This window comes from Podarcis gaigeae (assembly GCF_964106915.1).
Source record: "Podarcis gaigeae genome assembly, chromosome: W".
In the NCBI taxonomy this organism is placed as follows: Eukaryota; Metazoa; Chordata; class Lepidosauria; order Squamata; family Lacertidae; genus Podarcis; species Podarcis gaigeae.
In genome coordinates this window covers 881,289-908,494 of record NC_139695.1, presented here as the reverse complement: position 1 = coordinate 908,494, position 27,206 = coordinate 881,289, and the positions used below count along the sequence as shown (strand labels likewise).

General features: G+C 51.8%; 1 protein-coding gene across 3 annotated transcripts in view; it reads left to right on the top strand.

Moving 5' to 3' along the window:
- Positions 1-14,896: 14,896 nt before the first annotated feature.
- LOC310835928 (putative helicase senataxin) overlaps positions 14,897-27,206 on the top strand; it is a 427,391-nt gene continuing 415,081 nt past the window's right edge. For all 3 annotated transcript variants that reach the window (XM_083720870.1, XM_083720872.1, XM_083720871.1), the window contains exon 1: positions 14,897-15,036. The gene's annotated coding sequence lies outside the window, so the exon portion shown is untranslated. The remainder of the gene's footprint in view (positions 15,037-27,206) is intronic.

Sequence of the window (27,206 nt, the reverse complement as noted above, 5' to 3'; positions counted from 1 at the left end):
GGCCCACCCAGCACTCACTAGAGCAGCAGCAGCAGCAGCAGCAGTGTCCCGGAAGCCTCCCTCAGGCCTCTTAAGTTGTGGCGGTGAGTGCAGGCTCCGCCCCCTAGGCCAGATGGAGTTGGCAGGAAAGGGAGCTGCCCACCCAGCACTCACTAGAGCAGTAGCAGCAGCCGTGTCCCGGAAGCCCCCCTCAGGCCTCTTAAGCTGTGGCGGTGAGTGCAGGCTCCGCCCCCAAGACCAGATGGAGTTGGCAGGAAAGGGAGCGGCCCACCCAGCACTCACTAGAGCAGCAGGAGCAGCAGCAGCAGTGTCCCGGAAGCCTCCCTCAGGCCTCTTAAGCTGTGGCGGTGAGTGCAGGCTCCGCCCCCTAGGCCAGATGGAGTTGGCAGGAAAGGGAGCGGCCCACCCAGCACTCACTAGAGCAGCAGCAGCAGCAGCCGTGTCCCAGAAGCCTCCCTCAGGCCTCTTAAGCTGTGGCGGTGAGTGCAGGCTCCGCTCCCTAGGCCAGATGGAGTTGGCAGGAAAGGGAGCTGCCCACCCAGCACTCACTAGAGCAGCAGCAGCAGCAGCAGCCGTGTCCCGGAAGCCTCCCTCAGGCCTCTTAAGCTGTGGCGGTGAGTGCAGGCTCCACCCCCTAGGCCAGATGGAGTTGGCAGGAAAGGGAGCGGCCCACCCAGCACTCACTAGAGCAGCAGCAGCAGCAGCAGTGTCCCGGAAGCCTCCCTCAGGCCTCTTCAGCTGTGGCGGTGAGTGCAGGCTCCGCCCCCTAGGCCAGATGGAGTTGGCAGGAAAGGGAGCTGCCCACCCAGCACTCACTAGAGCAGCAGCAGCAGCCGTGTCCCGGAAGCCTCCCTCAGGCCTCTTAAGCTGTGGCGGTGAGTGCAGGCTCCGCCCCCTAGGCCAGATGGAGTTGGCAGGAAAGGGAGCTGCCCACCCAGCACTCACTAGAGCAGCAGCAGCAGCCGTGTCCCGGAAGCCCCCCTCAGGCCTCTTAAGCTGTGGCGGTGAGTGCAGGCTCCGCCCCCAAGACCAGATGGAGTTGGCAGGAAAGGGAGCGGCCCACCCAGCACTCACTAGAGCAGCAGCAGCAGCAGCAGCAGTGTCCCGGAAGCCCCCCTCAGGCCTCTTAAGCTGTGGCGGTGAGTGCAGGCTCCGCCCCCAAGACCAGATGGAGTTGGCAGGAAAGGGAGCGGCCCACCCAGCACTCACTAGAGCAGTGTTTCCCAACCTTGTGCCTCCAGATGTTTTTGGCCTACAACTCCCATCATCCCTAGCTAGCAAGACCAGTGGTCAGGGATGATGGGAGTTGTAGGCCAAAAACATCTGGAGGCACAAGGTTGGGAAACACTGCACTAGAGCAGCAGCAGCAGCAGCAGCAGTGTCCCGGAAGCCTCCCTCAGGCCTCTTAAGCTGTGGCGGTGAGTGCAGGCTCCGCCCCCTAGGCCAGATAGAGTTGGCAGGCAAGGGAGCGTCCCACCCAGCACTCACTAGAGCAGCAGCAGCAGCAGCCGTGTCCCAGAAGCCTCCCTCAGGCCTCTTAAGCCGTGGCGGTGAGTGCAGGCTCCGCCCCCTAGGCCAGATAGAGTTGGCAGGCAAGGGAGCGGCCCACCCAGCACTCACTAGAGTAGCAGCAGCAGCAGTGTCCCGGAGGCCTTGATGGAGGCCCTCAAGCTGTGGCGGTGAGTGCAGGCTCCGCCCCCAAGACCAGATGGAGTGGGCAGGAAAGGGAGCGGCCCACCCAGCACTCACTAGAGCAGCAGCAGCAGCAGCAGCAGCAGTGTCCCGGAAGCCTCCCTCAGGCCTCTTAAGCTGTGGCGGTGAGTGCAGGCTCCGCCCCCTAGGCCAGATGGAGTTGGCAGGAAAGGGAGCGGCCCACCCAGCACTCACTAGAGCAGCAGCAGCAGCAGCAGCAGCAGTGTCCCGGAAGCCTCCCTCAGGCCTCTTAAGCTGTGGCGGTGAGTGCAGGCTCCGCCCCCTAGGCCAGATGGAGTTGGCAGGAAAGGGAGCGGCCCACCCAGCACTCACTAGAGCAGCAGCAGCAGCAGCAGCCGTGTCCCGGAAGCCCCCCTCAGGCCTCTTAAGCTGTGGCGGTGAGTGCAGGCTCCGCCCCCAAGACCAGATGGAGTTGGCAGGAAAGGGAGCGGCCCACCCAGCACTCACTTGAGCAGCAGCAGCAGCAGCAGCAGTGTCCCGGAAGCCTCCCTCAGGCCTCTTCAGCTGTGGCGGTGAGTGCAGGCTCCGCCCCCTAGGCCAGATGGAGTTGGCAGGAAAGGGAGCGGCCCACCCAGCACTCACTAGAGCAGCAGCAGCAGTGTCCCGGAAGCCTCCCTCAGGCCTCTTTAGCTGTGGCGGTGAGTGCAGGCTCCGCCCCCTAGGCCAGATGGAGTTGGCAGGAAAGGGAGCGGCCCACCCAGCACTCACTAGAGCAGCAGCAGCAGCAGCCGTGTCCCAGAAGCCTCCCTCAGGCCTCTTAAGCTGTGGCGGTGAGTGCAGGCTCCGCCCCCTAGGCCAGATGGAGTTGGAAGGAAAGGGAGCGGCCCACCCAGCACTCACTAGAGCAACAGCAGCAGCAGTGTCCCGGAGGCCTTGATGGAGGCCCTCAAGCTGTGGCGGTGAGTGCAGGCTCCGCCCCCTAGGCCAGATGGAGTTGGCAGGAAAGGGAGCGGCCCACCCAGCACTCACTAGAGCAGCAGCAGCAGCAGTGTCCCGGAAGCCTCCCTCAGGCCTCTTCAGCTGTGGCGGTGAGTGCAGGCTCCGCCCCTAGGCCAGATGGAGTTGGCAGGAAAGGGAGCGGCCCACCCAGCACTCACTAGAGCAGCAGCAGCAGCAGCAGCAGTGTCCCGGAAGCCTGCCTCAGGCCTCTTAAGCTGTGGCAGTGAGTGCAGGCTCCGCCCCTTGGCCAGATGGAGTTGGCAGGAAAGGGAGCGGCCCACCCAGCACTCACTAGAGCAGCAGCAGCAGCAGCAGCAGTGTCCCGGAAGCCTCCCTCAGGCCTCTTCAGCTGTGGCGGTGAGTGCAGGCTCCGCCCCCTAGGCCAGATGGAGTTGGCAGGAAAGGGAGCGGCCCACCCAGCACTCACTAGAGCAGCAGTAGCAGCCGTGTCCCGGAAGCCTCCCTCAGGCCTCTTAAGCTGTGGCGGTGAGTGCAGGCTCCGCCCCCTAGGCCAGATGGAGTTGGCAGGAAAGGGAGCGGCCCACCCAGCACTCACTAGAGCAGCAGCAGCAGTGTCCCCGAAGCCTCCCTCAGGCCTCTTAAGCTGTGGCGGTGAGTGCAGGCTCCGCCCCCTAGGCCAGATGGAGTTGGCAGGAAAGGGAGCGGCCCACCCAGCACTCACTAGAGCAGCAGCAGCAGCAGCCGTGTCCCAGAATCCTCCCTCAGGCCTCTTAAGCTGTGGCGGGGAGTGCAGGCTCCGCCACTAGGCCAGATGGAGTTGGCACGAAAGGGAGCGGCCCACCCAGCACTGACTAGAGCAGCAGCAGCAGCAGCAGTGTCCCGGAGGCCTTGATGGAGGCCCTCAAGCTGTGGCGGTGAGTGCAGGATCCGCCCCCAAGACCAGATGGAGTTGGCAGGCAAGGGAGCGGCCCACCCAGCACTCACTAGAGCAGCAGCAGCAGCAGCCGTGTCCCGGAAGCCTCCCTCACGCCTCTTAAGCTGTGGCGGTGAGTGCAGGCTCCGCCCCCTAGGCCAGATGGAGTTGGCAGGAAAGGGAGCGGCCCACCCAGCACTCACTAGAGCAGCAGCAGCAGCAGCAGCAGTGTCCCGGAGGCCTCCCTCAGGCCTCTTAAGCTGTGGCGGTGAGTGCAGGCTCCGCCCTCTAGGCCAGATGGAGTTGGCAGGAAAGGGAGCTGCCCACCCAGCACTCACTAGAGCAGCAGCAGCAGCAGCAGCCGTGTCCCGGAAGCCTCCCTCAGGCCTCTTAAGCTGTGGCGGTGAGTGCAGGCTCCGCCCCCTAGGCCAGATGGAGTTGGCAGGAAAGGGAGCGGCCCACCCAGCACTCACTAGAGCAGCAGCAGCAGCAGCAGCCGTGTCCCGGAAGCCTCCCTCAGGCCTCTTCAGCTGTGGCGGTGAGTGCAGGCTCCGCCCCCTTGGCCAGATGGAGTTGGCAGGAAAGGGAGCGGCCCACCCAGCACTCACTAGAGCAGCAGCAGCAGCAGCAGCAGTGTCCCGGAAGCCTCCCTCAGGCCTCTTCAGCTGTGGCGGTGAGTGCAGGCTCCGCCCCCTAGGCCAGATGGAGTTGGCAGGAAAGGGAGCGGCCCACCCAGCACTCACTAGAGCAGCAGCAGCAGCCGTGTCCCGGAAGCCTCCCTCAGGCCTCTTAAGCTGTGGCGGTGAGTGCAGGCTCCGCCCCCTAGGCCAGATGGAGTTGGCAGGAAAGGGAGCGGCCCACCCAGCACTCACTAGAGCAGCAGCAGCAGTGTCCCGGAAGCCTCCCTCAGGCCTCTTAAGCTGTGGCGGTGAGTGCAGGCTCCGCCCCCTAGGCCAGATGGAGTTGGCAGGAAAGGGAGCGGCCCACCCAGCACTCACTAGAGCAGCAGCAGCAGCAGCAGCAGTGTCCCGGAAGCCTCCCTCAGGCCTCTTAAGCTGTGGCGGTGAGTGCAGGCTCCGCCCCCTAGGCCAGATGGAGTTGGCAGGAAAGGGAGCGGCCCACCCAGCACTCACTAGAGCAGCAGCAGCAGCAGCAGCAGTGTCCCGGAAGCCTCCCTCAGGCCTCTTAAGCTGTGGCGGTGAGTGCAGGCTCCGCCCTCTAGGCCAGATGGAGTTGGCAGGAAAGGGAGCTGCCCACCCAGCACTCACTAGAGCAGCAGCAGCAGCAGCAGCCGTGTCCCGGAAGCCTCCCTCAGGCCTCTTAAGCTGTGGCGGTGAGTGCAGGCTCCGCCCCCTAGGCCAGATGGAGTTGGCAGGAAAGGGAGCGGCCCACCCAGCACTCACTAGAGCAGCAGCAGCAGCAGCAACAGCAGTGTCCCGGAAGCCTCCCTCAGGCCTCTTCAGCTGTGGCGGTGAGTGCAGGCTCCGCCCCCTAGGCCAGATGGAGTTGGCAGGAAAGGGAGCTGCCCACCCAGCACTCACTAGAGCAGCAGCAGCAGCCGTGTCCCGGAAGCCTCCCTCAGGCCTCTTAAGCTGTGGCGGTGAGTGCAGGCTCCGCCCCCTAGGCCAGATGGAGTTGGCAGGAAAGGGAGCTGCCCACCCAGCACTCACTAGAGCAGCAGCCGTGTCCCGGAAGCCCCCCTCAGGCCTCTTAAGCTGTGGCGGTGAGTGCAGGCTCCGCCCCCAAGACCAGATGGAGTTGGCAGGAAAGGGAGCGGCCCACCCAGCACTCACTAGAGCAGCAGCAGCAGCAGCAGCAGTGTCCCGGAAGCCTCCCTCAGGCCTCTTAAGCTGTGGCGGTGAGTGCAGGCTCCGCCCCCTAGGCCAGATGGAGTTGGCAGGAAAGGGAGCTGCCCACCCAGCACTCACTAGAGCAGCAGCAGCAGCCGTGTCCCGGAAGCCTCCCTCAGGCCTCTTAAGCTGTGGCGGTGAGTGCAGGCTCCGCCCCCTAGGCCAGATGGAGTTGGCAGGAAAGGGAGCTGCCCACCCAGCACTCACTAGAGCAGCAGCAGCAGCCGTGTCCCGGAAGCCCCCCTCAGGCCTCTTAAGCTGTGGCGGTGAGTGCAGGCTCCGCCCCCAAGACCAGATGGAGTTGGCAGGAAAGGGAGCGGCCCACCCAGCACTCACTAGAGCAGCAGCAGCAGCAGCAGCAGTGTCCCGGAAGCCTCCCTCAGGCCTCTTAAGCTGTGGCGGTGAGTGCAGGCTCCGCCCCCTAGGCCAGATGGAGTTGGCAGGAAAGGGAGCGGCCCACCCAGCACTCACTAGAGCAGCAGCAGCAGCAGCCGTGTCCCAGAAGCCTCCCTCAGGCCTCTTAAGCCGTGGCGGTGAGTGCAGCCTCCGCCCCCTAGGCCAGATGGAGTTGGCAGGAAAGGGAGCGGCCCACCCAGCACTCACTAGAGCAGCAGCAGCAGCCGTGTCCCGGAAGCCCCCCTCAGGCCTCTTAAGCTGTGGCGGTGAGTGCAGGCTCCGCCCCCAAGACCAGATGGAGTTGGCAGGAAAGGAGCGGCCCACCCAGCACTCACTAGAGCAGCAGCAGCAGCAGCAGCAGCAGCAGTGTCCCGGAAGCCTCCCTCAGGCCTCTTAAGCTGTGGCGGTGAGTGCAGGCTCCGCCCCCTAGGCCAGATGGAGTTGGCAGGAAAGGGAGCGGCCCACCCAGCACTCACTAGAGCAGCAGCAGCAGCAGCAGCCGTGTCCCGGAAGCCCCCCTCAGGCCTCTTAAGCTGTGGCGGTGAGTGCAGGCTCCGCCCCCAAGACCAGATGGAGTTGGCAGGAAAGGGAGCGGCCCACCCAGCACTCACTTGAGCAGCAGCAGCAGCAGCAGCAGTGTCCCGGAAGCCTCCCTCAGGCCTCTTAAGCTGTGGCGGTGAGTGCAGGCTCCGCCCCCTAGGCCAGATGGAGTTGGCAGGAAAGGGAGCGGCCCACCCAGCACTCACTAGAGCAGCAGCAGCAGCAGCAACAGCAGTGTCCCGGAAGCCTCCCTCAGGCCTCTTCAGCTGTGGCGGTGAGTGCAGGCTCCGCCCCCTAGGCCAGATGGAGTTGGCAGGAAAGGGAGCTGCCCACCCAGCACTCACTAGAGCAGCAGCAGCAGCCGTGTCCCGGAAGCCTCCCTCAGGCCTCTTAAGCTGTGGCGGTGAGTGCAGGCTCCGCCCCCTAGGCCAGATGGAGTTGGCAGGAAAGGGAGCTGCCCACCCAGCACTCACTAGAGCAGCAGCAGCAGCAGCAGCAGTGTCCCGGAGGCCTCCCTCAGGCCTCTTAAGCTGTGGCGGTGAGTGCAGGCTCCGCCCCCAAGACCAGATGGAGTTGGCAGGAAAGGGAGCGGCCCACCCAGCACTCACTAGAGCAGCAGCAGCAGCAGCAGCAGTGTCCCGGAAGCCTCCCTCAGGCCTCTTAAGCTGTGGCGGTGAGTGCAGGCTCCGCCCCCTAGGCCAGATGGAGTTGGCAGGAAAGGGAGCTGCCCACCCAGCACTCACTAGAGCAGCAGCAGCAGCCGTGTCCCGGAAGCCTCCCTCAGGCCTCTTAAGCTGTGGCGGTGAGTGCAGGCTCCGCCCCCTAGGCCAGATGGAGTTGGCAGGAAAGGGAGCGGCCCACCCAGCACTCACTAGAGCAGCAGCAGCAGCAGCAGCAGCAGTGTCCCGGAAGCCTCCCTCAGGCCTCTTAAGCTGTGGCGGTGAGTGCAGGCTCCGCCCCCTAGGCCAGATGGAGTTGGCAGGAAAGGGAGCTGCCCACCCAGCACTCTCTAGAGTAGCAGCAGCAGCAGCAGCAGTGTCCCGGAGGCCTCCCTCAGGCCTCTTAAGCCGTGGCGGTGAGTGCAGACTCCACCCCCTAGGCCAGATGGAGTTGGCAGGAAAGGGAGCGGCCCACCCAGCACTCACTAGAGCAGCAGCAGCAGCAGCAGCCGTGTCCCGGAAGCCTCCCTCAGGCCTCTTAAGCTGTGGCGGTGAGTGCAGGCTCCGCCCCCTAGGCCAGATGGAGTTGGCAGGAAAGGGAGCTGCCCACCCAGCACTCACTAGAGCAGCAGCAGCAGCCGTGTCCCGGAAGCCTCCCTCAGGCCTCTTAAGCTGTGGCGGTGAGTGCAGGCTCCGCCCCCTAGGCCAGATGGAGTTGGCAGGAAAGGGAGCTGCCCACCCAGCACTCACTAGAGCAGCAGCAGCAGCAGCAGTGTCCCGGAAGCCTCCCTCAGGCCTCTTAAGCTGTGGCGGTGAGTGCAGGCTCCACCCCCTAGGCCAGATGGAGTTGGCAGGAAAGGGAGCGGCCCACCCAGCACTCACTAGAGCAGCAGCAGCCGTGTCCCGGAAGCCTCACTCAGGCCTCTTAAGCTGTGGCGGTGAGTGCAGGCTCCGCCCCCTAGGCCAGATGGAGTTGGCAGGAAAGGGAGCGGCCCACCCAGCACTCACTAGAGCAGCAGCAGCAGCCGTGTCCCGGAAGCCCCCCTCAGGCCTCTTAAGCTGTGGCGGTGAGTGCAGGCTCCGCCCCCAAGACCAGATGGAGTTGGCAGGAAAGGGAGCGGCCCACCCAGCACTCACTAGAGCAGCAGCAGCAGCAGCAGCAGTGTCCCGGAAGCCTCCCTCAGGCCTCTTAAGCTGTGGCGGTGAGTGCAGGCTCCGCCCCCTAGGCCAGATGGAGTTGGCAGGAAAGGGAGCGGCCCACCCAGCACTCACTAGAGCAGCAGCAGCAGCAGCAGCCGTGTCCCGGAAGCCCCCCTCAGGCCTCTTAAGCTGTGGCGGTGAGTGCAGGCTCCGCCCCCAAGACCAGATGGAGTTGGCAGGAAAGGGAGCGGCCCACCCAGCACTCACTTGAGCAGCAGCAGCAGCAGCAGCAGTGTCCCGGAAGCCTCCCTCAGGCCTCTTAAGCTGTGGCGGTGAGTGCAGGCTCCGCCCCCTAGGCCAGATGGAGTTGGCAGGAAAGGGAGCGGCCCACCCAGCACTCACTAGAGCAGCAGCAGCAGCAGCAACAGCAGTGTCCCGGAAGCCTCCCTCAGGCCTCTTCAGCTGTGGCGGTGAGTGCAGGCTCCGCCCCCTAGGCCAGATGGAGTTGGCAGGAAAGGGAGCTGCCCACCCAGCACTCACTAGAGCAGCAGCAGCAGTGTCCCGGAAGCCTCCCTCAGGCCTCTTAAGCTGTGGCGGTGAGTGCAGGATCCGCCCCCAAGACCAGATGGAGTTGGCAAGAAAGGGAGCAGCCCACCCAGCACTCACTAGAGCAGCAGCAGCAGCAGCAGCCGTGTCCCGGAAGCCTCCCTCAGGCCTCTTAAGCTGTGGCGGTGAGGGCAGGCTCCGCCCCCTAGGCCAGATGGAGTTGGCAAGAAAGGGAGCTGCCCACCCAGCACTCACTAGAGCAGCAGCAGCAGCCGTGTCCCGGAAGCCTCCCTCAGGCCTCTTAAGCTGTGGCGGTGAGTGCAGGCTCCGCCCCCTAGGCCAGATGGAGTTGGCAGGAAAGGGAGCGGCCCACCCAGCACTCACTAGAGCAGCAGCAGCAGCAGCAGTGTCCCGGAGGCCTCCCTCAGGCCTCTTAAGCTGTGGCGGTGAGTGCAGGCTCCGCCCCCAAGACCAGATGGAGTTGGCAGGAAAGGGAGCGGCCCACCCAGCACTCACTAGAGCAGCAGCAGCAGCAGCAGCAGTGTCCCGGAAGCCTCCCTCAGGCCTCTTAAGCTGTGGCGGTGAGTGCAGGCTCCGCCCCCTAGGCCAGATGGAGTTGGCAGGAAAGGGAGCTGCCCACCCAGCACTCACTAGAGCAGCAGCAGCAGCAGCAGTGTCCCGGAGGCCTCCCTCAGGCCTCTTAAGCTGTGGCGGTGAGTGCAGGCTCCGCCCCCTAGGCCAGATGGAGTTGGCAGGAAAGGGAGCTGCCCACCCAGCACTCACTAGAGCAGCAGCAGCAGCCGTGTCCCGGAAGCCTCCCTCAGGCCTCTTAAGCTGTGGCGGTGAGTGCAGGCTCCGCCCCCTAGGCCAGATGGAGTTGGCAAGAAAGGGAGCAGCCCACCCAGCACTCACTAGAGCAGCAGCAGCAGTGTCCCGGAGGCCTCCCTCAGGCCTCTTAAGCTGTGGCGGTGAGTGCAGGCTCCGCCCCCTAGGCCAGATGGAGTTGGCAGGAAAGGGAGCGGCCCACCCAGCACTCACTAGAGCAGCAGCAGCAGCAGCAGCAGTGTCCCGGAAGCCTCCCTCAGGCCTCTTAAGCTGTGGCGGTGAGTGCAGGCTCCGCCCCCTAGGCCAGATGGAGTTGGCAGGAAAGGGAGCTGCCCACCCAGCACTCTCTAGAGTAGCAGCAGCAGCAGCAGCAGTGTCCCGGAGGCCTCCCTCAGGCCTCTTAAGCCGTGGCGGTGAGTGCAGACTCCACCCCCTAGGCCAGATGGAGTTGGCAGGAAAGGGAGCGGCCCACCCAGCACTCACTAGAGTAGCAGCAGCAGCAGCAGTGTCCCGGAGGCCTCCCTCAGGCCTCTTCAGCTGTGGCGGTGAGTGCAGGCTCCGCCCCCTAGGCCAGATGGAGTTGGCAGGAAAGGGAGCGTCCCACCCAGCACTCACTAGAGCAGCAGCAGCAGCAGCAGCAGTGTCCCGGAAGCCTCCCTCAGGCCTCTTAAGCTGTGGCGGTGAGTGCAGGCTCCGCCCCCTAGGCCAGATGGAGTTGGCAGGAAAGGGAGCGGCCCACCCAGCACTCACTAGAGCAGCAGCAGCAGCAAAGAGCAAGATGATCCATGAGGATATGTGCTTCAAAAACATGTTTTTGGGCCATTTTATGGCCAGGAAGCTGTGGATCCATGTTTTTTGTGGTACAGGCTGTGCCCCTGGCTATGACATGTGATTTTTACGGTGAGTTATGGGTGGCCCAGTGCAAAAAGCGTGAGGATCAATGAGCATCCGTGCTTAGAAACAACGTTTTTGGGTCTATAACGGCCACATTTTTGGGCCATGGAGCAGCCAGGAAGCAGTGGATCATAGATTTTTGTGGTACAGGCTGTGCCCCTGGCTATGACATGTGATTTGACATCGAGTTTGGAATGGCCCAGTGCAAAAAGAGTGAGGATCCATGAGGATCCGTGCTTCGAAACCCCATTTTTGGGCCAAGGAGCGGCTAGGAAGCCGTGGGTCCGTTTTTTTTGTGGTGCAGGCTTTGCACATGACTATGATGTGTGATTTGACGGTGAGTCTGGGGTGATCGAATGCAAAAAGTTTGAGGATCCATGAGGAGCTGTGCTTCGAAACCCCGTTTTTGGGTCTAAAAGGGCCAAGAAGCCATGGATCTGTGTTTTTTTCTGGTGCAGGCTGTGCCCCTAGCTATCATGTGTAATTCGACGGTGAGCTTGGGTTGGCCCAATGTAAAAAGCGTGAGGATTCATGAGGATACGTGCTTCAAAAACATGTTTTTGGGCCACGGTATCACCAGGAAGCTGTAGATCCATGTTTTTTGTGGTATAGGCTCTGCCCCTGGCTATGATTTGTGATTTGACGGTGAGTTGGGTAGGCCCAATGCAGAAAGCGTGAGGATCCATGAGGATCCGTGCTTCGAAACCCCGTTTTTGGGCCATGGAGCGGCTAGGAAGCCGTGGAATTTGTGTGTGTGTGTGTGTGTGTGTTGCTGCTGTGACCCTAGCTATGATGTGTGATCTGAAGGTGAGTTAGGGAGGGGCCCTATGCAAAAAACATGAAGATCAATGAGGATTTGATTGCGATTTGATGGTGAGTTACAGTTGGCCCAATGCAAAAAGCGTGAGGTTCCATGAGGAGCCGTGCATCGAAACCACATTTTTGGGCCTAGAACGGCCAAGAAGCCATGGGTCTGTTTTTTTCCTGGTGCAGGCTGTGCCCCTGGCTATCATGTGTGATTTGACGGTGATTTTGGGTTGGCCCAATGTAAAAAGCGTGAGGATCCATGGGGATACGTGCTTCAAAAACATGTTTTGGGGCCACGGTATGACCAGGAAGTGGTAGATCCTGGATTTTTGTGGTGCAGGCTGTATGTATGATTTGACGGTGAGTTTGGTTTGACCCAGTTCAAAAAGCATGAGGAAACCATGTTTTTGGGCCATGGTTTAGCCAGGAAGTTGTAGATCCTTGTTTTTTGTGGTGCAGGATCTGCTCCTGGCTACGATGTATGATCTGGCAGTGAGTTATGCGGGGCCCAATGCAAAAAACATGAGGATGTATGAGGATCCATGGTTCGAAACCATGTTTTTTGGGCCATGGTTTGGCCAGGAAGCTGTAGATCCTTGTTTTTTCTGGTGCAGGCTGTGCCCCTGACTATGATGTGTGATTTGATGGTGAGTTTGGGGGGCCCAATGCAAAAAACCTGAGGCTCAATGCGGATCCATGAGAATACGTTCTTCAAAACCACGTTTTTTGATGTGTGATTTCACGGTGAGTTTGGGGTGGCCAATGCAAAAAGCAAGATCATCCATGAGGCTACGTGCTTCAAGAACAGGTTTTTGAGCCACGGTATGATCAGGAAGCGGTGGATACTAGATTTTTGTGGTGCAGGCTGTGCCCCTGACTACAATGTGTGATTTGACCGTGGGTTTGGGGTGGGCAATGCAAAAAACAAGATGATCCATGGGGGTCCGTGCTTCGAAACCACGTTTTTGGGCCATAGAGTAGCCAGGAAGCCATGAATCCGAGTTTTCTGTGGTGCAGGCTATGCCCCTGGCTATGATGTGTGATTTGATGGTGAGGTAGGGGTGTCCCAATGAAAAAAGCGTGAGGATCCATGAGGATCCGTTCTTCGAATCCACGTTTTTGCGCCTAAAACGGCAAGGAAGCCATGGATCTGAGTTTTTTTTGTGGTGCAGGCTGTGCCCCTGGCTATGACGTGTGATTTTTACGGTGAGTTATGGGTGGCCCAGTGCAAAAAGCGTGATGATCCATGAGGATCTATGCTTCGAAACCACGTTTTTGGGCTATGGAGTGGTGAGGAAGTTGTGGATCTGACTTTTTTCTGGTGCAGGATGTGCCCCCGGCTATGACATGTGATTTTACGGTGGGTTTGTGGTGCCCCAATGTTAGAAGTGTGAGGATCCGTGCTTCAGAACCACGTTTTTGGGCCACAGTATGGCCAGGAAGCCGTGGATCTGTGATTTTTGTGGTGCATGTTGTGCCCATGGCCATGATGTTTGATCTGATGGTGACTTCGAGCTGATCTAGTGCAAAAACCATGAGGATCCATGTTTTTTAGCCATGTTTTTGCGCCATTGCGACACCATGAAACAGTGGATGCGTGATTTGTTTGGTTCTGCCTACAGACTAAGATGTGGTCTACAGTATCATGGTGTTTTTATTTTGTTTCAATATAAAAATCATATGAATTCATGAGGATCCATGCTGTGGATCCATGTTTTTGTGGTGCTGCAGCGCGGCAAAGTGTTGGATCCACGTTGTTTATAGTCCAGTCTGTAGGGTGCCTTCCAGGTGTGATTTGACACTGGATTTGTTGGAGTTATTTTTTAAAAAGTGGAGGATCCATGAGGATCCGTGTAGATCCGCCTTTAACCCAGTCCCCATTGCGGTGCTTCTGTATGCGGACGACGCAGTCCTACTCTCCTTTTCCTGCGTTGGCTTGAGGAAGCTTTTGAGATCACTTGCTGACTATTGTCAGCTTTTGAGATCACTTGCTGAACAACTATCAATAAATTACAGCAAATCTAAAATTATGGTGTTTTCAAAAAAAAGAAGGAAACACAAATGGAGAATAAGTGGTCAACCTATTGACCAGGTAGCAACTTTCAAATACCTGGGAATAACTTTTCAGGAAAGGGTCTCGTGGCACCAACAGATGAAAAACGCCATTGCCAACGCAGGAAGGGCCAATAAAGCCCTTACAAGATTTTTTCACGGGAAAGGGGGTAAATACGTTCCGGCAGCCTCCCAGGTTTTTGCTGCAAAAATACTCCCACAACTCACTTATGGATCCCAGGTTTGCAGTTTTAAAAATTTTGTGCCTATGGAGGCATTTCAAACAAAATTCTATCGGTGTCTATTGGGGATCCCCCCCTGTGTATCTAATATAGCTGTCCGCTTAGAAGTTGGACAACCACCCGTTAACGCACGGTTGTGGATTCTAAAGATACACTATTGGTTAAAACTTATTTTTTCCCCGGCCGGTTTGGCTCCTTTAACACTCTTAGACACCTTTCATTCTACCTGGAAAGCTTCCCTGTTTGAAAAGATAAGAAGCTTAGGATTCTCCCCGCAGATCTTGATAGCGGCAGGATATGAGAAAGCCAAAAGTCAAGTGCTTAGGGACATAGAGTTGCAATGTCATATGGGCAAAATGGATAAACATGCCACAATTAGAGATTTTGGGAGAGGGTTTTCACCCGCAAATTATCTGGCTAATTTACAAATACCTAAGTACAGACACTCCTTTACCCTGGCCAGATTCAACGTTCTGCCCTCTGCCCTGCTGCTAGGCAGATATGAGGGCAAACCATCCTCGTAATAACTACAGTGTTTGCCCATGTGGCTCATCGGAAGTGGAAACAAGTCTGCATGTATTGCTGCACTGTAGTTATTACGAGGATCTACGCCTGACCTTTATTGCCCCAGTTCTGCAAAAGCTTAAAAATGAACCAGAACTCCAACGTATGAGAGCCTTGGTAGAAGATAAGGTTCCTGAAATTACGATCAACGTTGCCAAATTCTGTGTAGCCGCTATTAGGCGTAGGAAACAAGAGCTTTCCAATGTCAATATGCAGGTGAAGGCAAATACTTAATTTTATTTATGCTGTCTAATTTTAATTTGCTGTTATGGCCTAATCTGTATTGAAATTGTCCTTTGTCCTTTGTTTTTTTCCGGTGTTATGCTTCGCTGACTAGCTGTACGAGTTAATCTGGTCTGTGACCGTTTAATAAAATTTGATTTGATTTGATTTAACCCAGTCCCCCTACAGAGTAAGACATGGCCTACAGTATCATTGTGGTTTTATTTAATTTGAATGAAAAAATCATATGAATTCATGAGGATCCGTTTAAAATCAGCTGGATCCGCCTTTTTCCCTTTTCCTGTGAGGACTCTGCCGCCCAATCACCGCCTTGCTCAAGTCCCGTATTCCCGCCTCGCTTTACTTCTGCTCAGTCTAATCATATCGCGCAGCCGCAGTGTGTGAGCAAGGCATTTCCTAGATAACTCGGAAGTCTCGTCTCTAGAATGAGAACAATCATAGATTTCTAAGTCTATCCACAGTCCGTAAGGAGACCGAGAAGCGGGAAGCAGAGCCGGAAGTGGCTCCGAGGTTCTTCCTAATACTGGTCTAAAATTTACTCTTTCCGGTCAGAGGCGGGACAGAAGGAGAGCGGGGCCACCTCCTAGGATGAGTATTTTCTGTTGCGGAGTGGGATGGGCCACTCCGACCGGAAATGCCTGGAGGGAGCGAGGCAAAGCCCCAGAACAGGAGAACGGGCTGGCGGTGTGAAGGTTGGGAAGGAGTGAGAGAGCGCAGCTGACTGCCTCGGAGACTCCTGCCCGGAGAAGCAGGTAAGGGGCGGTGGTGAAGGGGGAGTACAAAAAAATCATCATCATAACAACAACAGTTAATTATCATGAATTATTGTTGTGGGGTGCTGGTACTTCTATTCTCCTTCTCTCTCAGCTACTCCTCACAACTTTTTTTTTTATTCCTCTCCCGTCATTTCTATCACATCCTAGAAGGTGCCTTTGCTTCTCCTCCTCTCCCCCATGCCAGGAGAGGGGTGCTCTCGTTATATATGGCTGTTTCTCTCCTGACTAGAGATGGGAAGGCCTGGGGGGAAGCCGGGGAAAATGGGGAAAACCCCCAGGTATTTTCTGTTTTTTTCCAACGCCGCCTTTCCCCGGAAAAATTGAAAAAAAAAAAGTTTGATATAGGTTGAATATTCCACACACTCCCCCCCCCCAATTTTTCCTGAAAAAAAATGGCTTGGGGGGGGGAACTGAAAAAAAACTGCTCCCTCCCCCCAATTTTTCCACCCCCAGGCCTTCCAGCACCCACACTTTGGTGCCCCTGCCAACTTCCCACGGTTAGACCCATCATGTGATGTAAACATCGAACTGCTTGTTCGCAGCTGCGTAGTACTCATATCCCAACAGGCTACGCCCATGCCCTCAACGGACATATTTTCTCACCTCATTTGTTCTCCATGCAACTCAGTTTTCCCCTCGCAGCAGGCACACAGGAGCCCCCCTTTCCGCATTTTCTTCCCATATGCTGTACTTTATGCTGTACTTTTGTACTGTTTAATTGTTGTTAGCCGCCCTGAGCCCGCCTTCGGCTGGGGAGGGCGGGATATAAATAAAATTTATTATTATTATATGATTGTTTTCCCCGCTAAACAGCACAGAAGAGTCTCCCCGCCATTTTTTTAATCTCTCTTGCGCGCGCACATACACACAAAAACAACAACATCCCATGCATTTGCTGCTTCCCTTCTAATACACACCTGGGGAGAACCCCCAAATATGTGACTTTCCTTCTTGATCTGCACACACACAGGAGAGGGTTCTTGTGTGTTTGACCTCCTATGACACATACTTCAACCCACCAGAGAACTGCCCATTTATATTTCCCCACCCCCATCCCCACTGCAACCACCTAGGCTGAAATAATTTCCTGGTAGAGCATATACAGTATTTCACATGCAGAAGGTCCCAGTTTAAATCCCCAGCATCTCCAGATGGCCCTGGAAATGTCCTCTGTGTGAAACTCTGGATGGTTGCTGCTAGTCTGTGTAAACAGTGGTCTGAATTGGTTTAAAAGAGAGCCTGATGGGACAGGCTATGACCCTGTCACTTGCTGGGGATTGGAGTGGGGAGCGTTTTAGATAGTATCCTAAATACAGAGCTATATTGTATCGTTGCACAATTGGGGTTTTTTATACTGTAACTTAAGCATGCAGGGGTGTCTACTTGAATAAAACATTGGGGGGGGGCAAGTTAGCCCCACCACCAATCTTAGCAACGGTAGTACCTAGTGCTGGTGAAGGTTTATTCCCTCCTCACCCCACTTTTTATCCACCAAACAGCTCTGTGAGATTGACTGGTCTCAGAAACAGTGACTGATCCAGGGTTACTCTGAATTTTTAAAGTTAAGAAGGGACTTGAATCCATTTCTCCCCATCTGGTTGCCTCCACCCCCCCCCCAACAAAAAAATATCAACAAGGGTTGGCTGGCTGCAAAATTATGCATTTGCCTGCTTGGGCATATTTTTAGAAGCCACCTTATTTCTGTGACAGTAAATTGCTTCAAATTGCTTTTAAATAATTGTGTTTTAACTGTTGTAACAGTCCATGGACCTTGGATGAATGAATAACAATAATAGTCATTCCATTGGGGTCTCTATGCGGGTTGTCTCATTTGACAAAATGATTGGCTTTTGTAAGATCCTTCAATTGGAACATCTTTATTTAATTGCTCTGACTCTCTTAATAATATTGGAAGGTCGAACTCTTGAAGAGTCTCCTGAGAAGAAACATCAGGTAGATGCAAGTTTTTCTTTTGGCCATGTAGCTGTTCTTGCCGAGCAGGAAATATTTGCACAGCAGTTTCTTGCTCACCATTCTCTAGAAGTTCTTGTGCCAGATATTTAAGGTTTGCAGATTCCTGATGCTCGCTGCTGTGGTGTGATTTGTATAACGTGTGCAGGTCTACTTCATAGTCCACACAGCCTGTATACATATGTGGTGTAAGTTCTTTCATGCCACCATTATGGTCTGTCTGATGTTCATCCAGGACTGTATTCAGAGTCTCTCTTAATAAATTCTCTCTATCAGAGCCAAGTTGAATTAGTGGATCAAGTCTTCCTGATGGTTCATCCACTGATGAACATGTGTGAGGATTCCAAGGTCAGCATAGAGGCAAAGGAACAGCATGATACTACGTTATGAGCCTTTGTGCCTGTCAGTGGGAAGTTTTCCCTAAGTCCCATAGCTTCCACACTATCTGCAGCATCTTTGTTTTGTTGGTCCATCTTCTGTTCTAAGGACCGTTTATTCTGGATCTTTTTTGAAGTCTGGGGAGAGTCTTGTAAGTCTACTTACTGACTCCCTCAACTGAGTCATAGTCCCCTTTTTCTGTGAGGTATGTAAATCTGGTCTTGTTGCTATGGAGACGGAGCCTCTGTTCTCTGGCTTTGCTGTTCTTGGCTGAGCTCTTTATCTCACCAAGGTCATTGCTTAAACTCGAGCAGCTCTGGAGGGGAGGTGTGGGTTGAAAAAACCAGCTGCTCTGCTGTTTATTCTACAGCAGACCAGCAGACAACTTGCTTTGCAGCTCTTGCAAACAGTAGCACAATGGAATCAGATTTCTTCTTCCTGCGTATCTAAAGGCTTCTTGCAGAGTGCCTTAAGTTCAACAACCTGGTAATAGGTTTTCAGCTTTTGTGCTTGCTCTTAGGGATGTTGCCCTTGCTGGAGATTTTAGTCGCAACATTGCAACAGGAAATCTAAACTTGGTTGCAAGGTGGCGCTATTGAATTGCAAAAAGCACGTGTTCGTTTTGAACCCTGGGCCGAATGTACCTCGACCCCAAGGAGTTGGCTCCAATGAGTGATACCCAAGTGAATGTGATATGGACATCAGTGCTTCTGGAGATGTAAGCCTTTGTAGTTTTCAGTGGTGCCCTCAGGGAAGTGGTTCAGTGTAGCTAATACTCTGCCCTCCAACATTCCAGCTACCCAAGGGAGGGGGTTGGTGGCGGCGGCAATGGCCATGGAGAGTCCACAGGATGCTCCCTTACCGCCGCAGCTCAGGACAAGTGCCGGCTCCTCCCTGAGTTTGGTGGTGGCAGCACTGACATGGGGAAACAGGGACATTCCCAGATCAAATCAGAAGCCAGGATGGCTTTCGTAATTCTGGGACTCTCCCTGGAAAATAGGGATACTTGAAGGGTGTGCAAGGGTATGCAATACTGAGAAAGTTGGGCCAATGGTCCTCAGCAGCACAAAGCAACTTCCTATGTCCTCTCTGTCACTTATACTTCCAAACAGACAAGTATATGAAATTGAGCCCCAGTCCTGACTTGGTTTCTAGGTTGCTCCCCGCTGCCTCTGAGTATCTTCCTCTGCTACTGCATTCCCACCAGCCTCTGTCTGGGCTCTGACCCTCCTAACTACCCCCATAGCAGCAGAGCCTGTCTCTCCCCCTCCCCTTCACCACCCTCTCAAGTCCCCTACGTGGGAAGCAGAATGCCTTCCAAATGTTGGTGTGGGACTCTGGGAGAAAAAGGGGGCCACTGCCTCCATACAAGGCGAGTGTTACTGTGGCACCTATAAAATTCCTGTGAAGCAGTGAGGTGGCTGCTCCTGTGTTCACCATCTGGATGACCCCTGGAAGATTGAAAGAGCAGGTGTGGAGTGGACAGTGGCAGCAGTAGCAGGATACTCTTGGTGATGGGCTCTGGGAAGCCATTCTGGGATGCTCTGCATGTTGTTTCTTCTCTGTACACTGCCCAAAGCAAAGGTGTGTGGCAGATGGGCAAATCCTTTATCACCTTTGTGGAAAGCTTTTGCTGCTTTGCCTGTCTGTGTTCTCTGTACAGTAAATCATAAATAACTTGTCTGCAAAGACAAAAAGATTTCTGGGGCTGGGTCTTCCAATCACTTTGCTACTTTCCCTCCCTTGCCTTCCCTGCAGTTCACAAGTTCAGGCGAGATGGTGCTTGCTTGCCAGTGTAGGGAATCAGTCACTGTTTGTTCCAAACAAGTCTCCCCATTATGTTAATTGCTCTCACTTACAGAATCTGGTTTTCTTTTCTTTAATACTGCTCTCCCTTTATCTGTCCCCATATGATGTCTGCACTCTGTGGTGCCCATGCTGCCCAATGTGAAATTCATAGTTACACACAGCAAAGCAAGCTTTTCTTGAATGAAAAGTTTACTTTCTGTGAGGAATGTAGGAGGCACTCTGTATACACTAGTGGCCAAAATTGTGGAAACCTTTTGGAAAAAGTGTATTTCCGAGGTTTGATGGCTCATAACACCACTATTTTTTGGAGTAATACCATAAAATTATATATCAATGGAAAGATAATTTAATGAAGAATGTAATGCAATAAATTTTATGAAGGATTATTTATTACAACAGCAGTCATCAAGAAGAAACATGAAACACATACAAAGAATGAGATATACAAAAATTCTCACCATGTCAGTTAATACTTAGTTGGGTAACCTTTAGCTTTAATTACGGTCTTACAACGCCTTCCCATGGAGTGAACCAAGTTTCTTTAGTTCTGCAGCTGTAATAATGTGAAACCCAGATTGAATTATTGCCTCTATTAATTGGGTTTTATTGCTTAGTTGCTTCTGACTAACAAGGTTCTTTAGTCGGCTCCATAGATTTTGGATTGGGTTAAGGCATGGGTAGGCAAACTAAGGCCCGGGGGCCAGATCCGGCCCAATCACCTTCTAAATCTGGCCCGTGGGTGGTCCGGGAATCAGCATGTTTTTACATGAGTCGAATGTGTCCTTTTATTTAAAGCGCATCTCTGGGTTATTTGTGGGGCATAGGAATGCAGTAATTACTTTTTTTCAAAATATAGTCCGGCCCCCCCACAAGGTCTGAGGGACAGTGGACCGGCCACCTGCTGAAAAAGTTTGCTGAGTGACTTCCAGGTTAGCGCGATCGACTAATGGCGGATTCCCTCTGAGCTCCGGAGGGAATCGGCTCCGCAGGATCGGGTCTTGCCGCTGCGGCGACGCGGGGACCCTTAAAAATCACAGGCGGTGAAGCCTGTGAGCGTGGTGACTCGGCGGGCACCATTTGCGCCCCCCCGAGCTGCGAAGGAGCCTTTTTAAAGGCTCCGGAACAGGGATGGGGTGAGCAGCGCGGTGCTGAGAGTAGACTGCTCCTTCTGCGGAGTGAAGCCGCATTGCCATTGTCGGAGAGCGCTGACTTCTTCTTGTGAGCAATCGGACTGTAAAGTAACAACCCGTGAGTAGTACGGAAATTGGATCTTTAAAGAAAATTTTTGAATTAGGCACGATCGGGGAAGGCTTGAACAGGAAGTCCACCTCCCCGTTTTTTAAAAACTTTAAAGCAAAGGACCTGCTAACTAGGGTCGAGAGAACTCTCTTTTTTTTGGTTAAAATTTTTAATTTCACGGTTTGGCAGTATAAGAAATCTTACTGGAGGATAAAGAACTAATTTTGGGAGCTGAAGTGTCACCCCCCCCCCCCGGACCCGGGAGTGCCCCGTGAGAGAGCCTGTTGATGAGATATTGAAGAGTTTGACAGCTGTCAAATTAGCTGTCAAGACGGAAAAAGAGAACTTTGTTTTTGTTATTTCTGCTGATTATACTTGTTACAATTTGAAAATAAGGAAGAGCTGATAGAAACTAACTTGACTTTTGGATTTGAGCTGAAAGGAATATCAAGGAACCAAAATCCCTCTAGAGGGGGTTTTGGGACATTACAAGAATGGCTGGAGGAGGGAAAATCCAGGCGGAATTGGACAGAGCATTTGTTCTCTTGGGAAAGATACAAGGCCAACTTGATGTTTTGGCTACAAATGCTACAACTCTGGACTTAACAGTAAACAACATCATTGAGTTTGATAAGGACTTGAATCAGGAAGTCTATTCAACTGGGCAAACAGAGAAACTTGAGAGCTTTGAGAATTTGGAGAAGGAGAAAGATGATGTCTTTGAAGAAAAAGAAGGGAGGAGCTGCAATTCTGGAGGTGTTAAAGGAGAGCTTGAGGCCTGACATGATGGCAACAAAGGAAGATAAAAATTTGATGTGGAAAGTCTGGCCTGAATTGGAGATTGAAAAATGGAAAGATCTCTTTATGTGGAGATCTGAAGACCTAAGGATTACAAATTTGATGGTGGAAGTTGGAGCTTTGGGGACATTTGGTTTTGAAAGGAGCAAGAAACAAGATTTGGAGTACCCCATAGGCCCCACTTTTAAGTATGGAGGTCTGGCTGGAAGAAATATGAATCCTGTTGGGCCGGAGCCTCTCTGAGATTTGGTGTTCAATGTTAAGGACTATCAAAAAGACCGGCAGAGAGGAACTGAGAGAGAATTAAGAGCCTCGGATGTGAGATCTCCAGGCTGATAGTAGATTGATTGATAGACACTTGTTGGGGACTGAAACCGGGAAAGGGGGGGGTGGAGTTTGGAAATCCAAAGGGGACATAATTATAATTTGTTCTGTTTTTATTCTGTTTTGTTATTGGTATGAAAATTGGGAAATTCGTGGAAGGGAATTGTGATGGGATGATGAGCTGCTTGTGCGTTAAAGCTTAGTCCCTCAGAGCTTGGGCATGGTTCTCAAACTCTGCCTTAAGCGGAGCCCCCTTAAACATGACTCCCTCAATCGCTAGCAGAATCCAACAGTGGGCGTTTGCGGAATCTGCTCCAACATAAAAGTTCCTTAACGGAAACACGTCTTCGGGATTCTCGGCGAGACAGTTTCTTTTTTTAAAAAAAAAAATTAACAATTTTTTGTTTAAATCACAATGCCAATAAAACAGTACAATATCACATCTTTTAACATAGATCTTTTCACTTCTTTGGACTCCCTCACATCTCCTGCTCCTGCATTCCTGGTTGTAATTTTATTCAGCAAATTTATCCCCTTATTTTTAATCCTCATAATTAATTTTCCAATGTTATATCTCTAGTTTTGGCTATCCTTTTATTCAAATCTTAAAAAGTTTAGACATAACCAATATATTCCAAAATTTTTATCATTTCTTAAATTTATCTTATCTTCATAATTCACTTCCTTAAGCTCAATGGTGCCAAGTTGTTTATACTCTAGCATCCTTCTTAACATTCATACAATTTACAATATTTTTGTAAATAAGTCTTAAATTTCTTCCAATCTTCTTCCACCCTCTCCTCTCCCAGGTCTCGGATTCTGCCGGTCATCTCGGCCAGTTCCATGTAGTCTATCAGTTGCATCTGCCACTCTTCCAGTGTGGGTAGATCTTGTGTTTTCCAATGCCTGGCGACGAGTGTCCGTGCTGCTGTTGTTGCAAACATAAAGAATGTTCGGTCCTTCTTTGACACATTCTGGCCGACAATACCCAAAAGAAAGGCCTCTGGTTTCTTAGGGAAAGGTAAAGGTACCCCTGCCCGTACGGGCCAGTCTTGACAGACTCTGGGGTTGTGCGCCCATCTCACTCAAGAGGCCAGGGGCCAGTGCTGTCCGGAGACACTTCCGGGTCACGTGGCCAGCGTGACATCGCTGCTCTGGCGAGTCAGAGCCGCACACGGAAACACCGTTTACCTTCCCGCTGGTAAGCGGTCCCTATTTATCTACTTGCACCCGGAGGTGCTTTCAAACTGCTAGATTGGCAGGCGCTGGGACTGAGCAGCGGGAGCGCACCCCGCCGCAGGGATTCGAACCGCCGACCTTTCGATCGGCAAGTCCTAGGCGCTGAGGCTTTAACCCACAGCGCCACCTGCGTCCCTTCTTAGGGAAGGTATACTTAAATACCTTTTTCAACTCATTATATATCATTTCCCAGAAAGCCTTCACTCTAGGGCAAGTCCACCAGAGGTGAAAGAATGTTCCTTCATTTTCCTTACACTTCCAACATTTGTTATCAGACAAGTGGTATATTTTTGCAAGTTTGACTGGGGTCAGATACCATCTATATATCATTTTCATAACATTTTCTTTCAAAGCATTACATGCAGTAAACTTCAACCCAGTAGTCCACAACCTCTCCCAGTCTTCAAACATAATGTTATATCCAGTGTCCTGTGCCCACTTTATCATAGCCGATTTAACCGTTTCATCTTGTGTATTCCACTTCAGCAGCAAGTTATACATTTTTGAAAGTACTTTAGTCTTAGTCTTAGGCTCTAACAATTCCGTTTCTAACTTCGATTTTTCCACCTGGAATCCTAGCTTTTTATCAAGGTTAAAAACTTCTTTAATCTGAGCATAATGTAGCCAGTCTCGCACTTTGTCTTTCATTTTCTCCTGACTCTGCAATTTCCAATTATCTCCATCTTTTTCTAATATTTCCCAATACTTCGGCCATTTGGCCTCCATATTGAGTCTTTTCCGGGCCTTATTTTCCAGTAAGTCTTTGTATTTTATCCAGACATTAAACACTGCTTTTCTGACAATATGGTTCTTGAAAGTCTTGTTGATCTTAACCTTGTCATACCATAGATATGCATGCCACCCAAAAGCATTATTAAAACCTTCCAAATCTAGTACGTCAGTGTCCTCGAGAAGTAGCCAATCTTTTAGCCAGCAGAAGGCTGCGGCCTCATAGTACAACTTTAAGTCTGGCAGGGCAAAGCCCCCCCTTTCTTTCGCATCAGTTAATATCTTAAACTTAATTCTGGGCTTTTTGCCCTGCCAGACAAATTTAGAAATATCTCTCTGCCACTTCCGAAAGCACTCTGTTTTGTCCACAACTTGCAAAGTTTGAAACAAAAACAACATTTTTGGCAATACATTCATCTTAATAGCAGCAATTCGGCCTAACAAGGAAAGTTTCAGTCTTGTCCAACTTTCTAAATCTCTCTTAATTTCTGACCAACATTTCTCATAGTTGTCCTTAAATAAACTCAAATTTTTTGCTGTTAAGTTTACCCCTAGGTATTTTACTTTTTTAACCACATTTAACTCTGTCTCTTTCTGAAACCTTTCTGACTCTGTAACTGTCAAGTTTTTTCCCAAAACCTTAGTTTTTTGCTTATTTAATCTAAATCCCGCCACCCGACCAAACTCTCGAATCAATTGTAATACTCTTTTCGTACTAGATTCTGGCTCCTGTAAAGTCAAAACTAGGTCATCTGCAAAAGCTTTAAGTTTGTACTGTTTCGCTCCGACCCGTATTCCTTCAACCAACCGGTCTCCTCTAATCATGTTCAAGAGCACCTCCAGGACAGAAATAAATAACAAAGGGGAGATAGGGCAGCCTTGTCGTGTTCCCTTTTCAGTTTTAAGCTCTTCTGTCACCACATTGTTGACTATCAGCTTAGCCTTTTGTTCTGAATAGATTGCATCTATCCCATTTTCAAATCCCCGTCCCACTCCCATCCCTTCCAAATTTTTCTTCATAAATTTCCAGGAAATGTTGTCAAAGGCCTTCTCCGCATCTATAAAGATTAACACAGCTTTTGTATTAATATTTGTTTGCAGGAGTTCTAAAATGTCAATAATGTTCCTTGTATTAGCAAACAAATGTCTGCCTGGGAGGAAGCCTGCCTGGTCCTTATGAATTACTTCATTTAGAACTTTTTTAAATCTATTCGCTAAAATGTCCGCAAAGATTTTGTAATCCACATTTAAAAGGGAGATGGGACGGTAGTTCTTGAGTTGTGTCTTTTCAGTTTCTGATTTAGGTATCAACGTGATGAAAGCCTCTTACCACGTTTCCGGCGCCCTTTTCCCTTCCAAAATTTCATTGCCTACCTCCATCAATGGTTGTATCAGATAGTCTTTCAATGTCTTATAATACTTGGAGGTAAGGCCATCGGGTCCTGGGGATTTGCCCAATTGCATGTTCTGGATGGCTTGTTCAATCTCTTGTCTTGTTATTTTGGAGTTCAGGATTGATCTGTTATCTTGTGACAGTTTTGGTAGTCCATTGTTTTTCAAAAATTGTTCTATCTCAACCTCATCTTGTGGCCCTTGGGTGTACAATTGTTTGAAGTATCTCTGGAAACACTTTCTAATCTCCTCAGGGTTCTGTATATTTCTTCCTTCAATCTCTAAATTTGTAACTGTATTCATTTTTTGTCTCTTCTTCAACTGCCATGCTAGCAGTTTCCCACATTTATTCGCCGATTCAAATGTTCTCTGTTTCATTAGTTTAACTTTCCACTCTATTTCCTGATTTATCAATTTAGAATATTGCGCTTGATAAAGCTTGATTTCTCTCAGGATCGGCTGTGACTTCGGTTTTGTCCTTAATTTCTTCTCACAGTCTTTAATTTTCTCCAAAATTCTATCTTTTTTCTCATTTTGTATCCTTTTCTTTACTGCATTCTGCTGTATCAAGAACCCCCTCATCACCGCCTTACTTGCGTCCCAGATAGTTATTTTTTCCACCGTAGTGTTCAAATTTATCTCAAAATAGTCTTTCAAAGCTTTTTGGGCCTTCTTAATGATCTCCTGATCCCGAAACAAATTGTCATTCATCCTCCATCTGAAGGAGCCGGTTGGTAGTAATCTCATATCCATCTTTACTGCATTATGGTCGGAGCAGGTCTTTGGGCAGATTTCCACTTTTTTAATCTTAGGTGCCAGACCTCTAGCTATCCATATTTGGTCGATTCTTGTCCATGTCAGTTGGGCTTCAGAAAAGAATGTTCCTTCTCTTCCCAAGGGGTTATTTGTTCTCCAAATATCAATCAAGTCCATATTGTCAGTTAGTTCAAAAAAGGTCTTTGGTAGTCTGCCATCCTTTGTTACATTTTGACTTTGTGACTTATCCATGTTGGTTGATACGACCCCATTCATATCTCCCATCATGATGATGTTGTCATAGTCCAGATAATCCAGCATGCTCTCATGCAACTTCTTGTAAAATTCCGATTTCCCCTCATTTGGTGCATAAATTCCTAATATTAAAAGCTTCTCTCCTTGGTATTGTATCTCAATTGCCAAAATTCTTCCTTGTTCGTCTTTAAATAAAAAATTTGGTGACAGGCTCTCCTTTGCATATATCACCACTCCTCTTTTCTTAACTCGGTCCGAAGAGATAAATTATTGGCCTAATCTTTTGTTTATTAACACTTTTCTATGGAGCCTGGTCACATGTGTTTCTTGCAAGCAAACAATGTCCAATTGTTCTTTTTTCAATATATGAAATATTCTTCTTTTTTCCGGGGAATTGGCGCCATTAATATTCCAACTCAAAAGTTGCAGAGACATCCTGAATAAATCTGTTATTGTTCTGGTGGGGGTATCTTTTTCTCTGAATCTTCAGTTTCCGAAGGTGGAGTTGGTCCAGGTCTCGGGGGTAGTTCAAGCCCTTTTTGAAGGTCTTCTCCGTAGGCAATCAAAAATTTGTCTCTATCTTCAGGTGATTTAATTTTAACCTTCTTCCCTCTGAAAGTGAAGGATAATCCTTGAGGAAATTCCCACCTGAATATGATTGAGTTGCTCCTCAACAACTTGACCAGTTCCAGGTAGGTGGATCTAAGGTCCAAAAGTTGTTTCGGGATATCTTTGTAAATTTCAGCTCTCTTGTCCGAGATGTCCAGTGACTTTCCGTAGTGTAGGCCTAGAATTTTATCTCTTTCCTCCTTCGATCTCAGGGTTATCAAACAGTCTCTGGGCTTGCCTTTGGTCGCAAACTTTCCGAGTCTGAAGGCCGACACAATTTTAAAGTCCTTTCCTTCTTCCAAAGGCCAGAATTTAGAAAATTCTTTAGTCAAGAACTCAATTAAGTTCCCTTGTTCAAGTTCTGGTATCGCCCTCAGTCTCAGATTATTCTCCCGGTTCCGCAGTTCAATCATAGACAAATACATCTGCTGCTCCCCAACTTGTTTAGACAGTGGCTTGACCTCTTGTTCCAATTCTTCTACTTTTTGATTAGTTGCCTCAGCCAATTTACGGTTTTCTGCAGTGGCATCTGATAACTGTCCAATTGCTTGTACGTTCTGAGCCACTTGGTCATTTATTTTGCTTAAGCTGGCTGCATTTTGGTCAATCTTAGCCGTTTGTTCATCAACTTTCTTATCCAAAGTTTC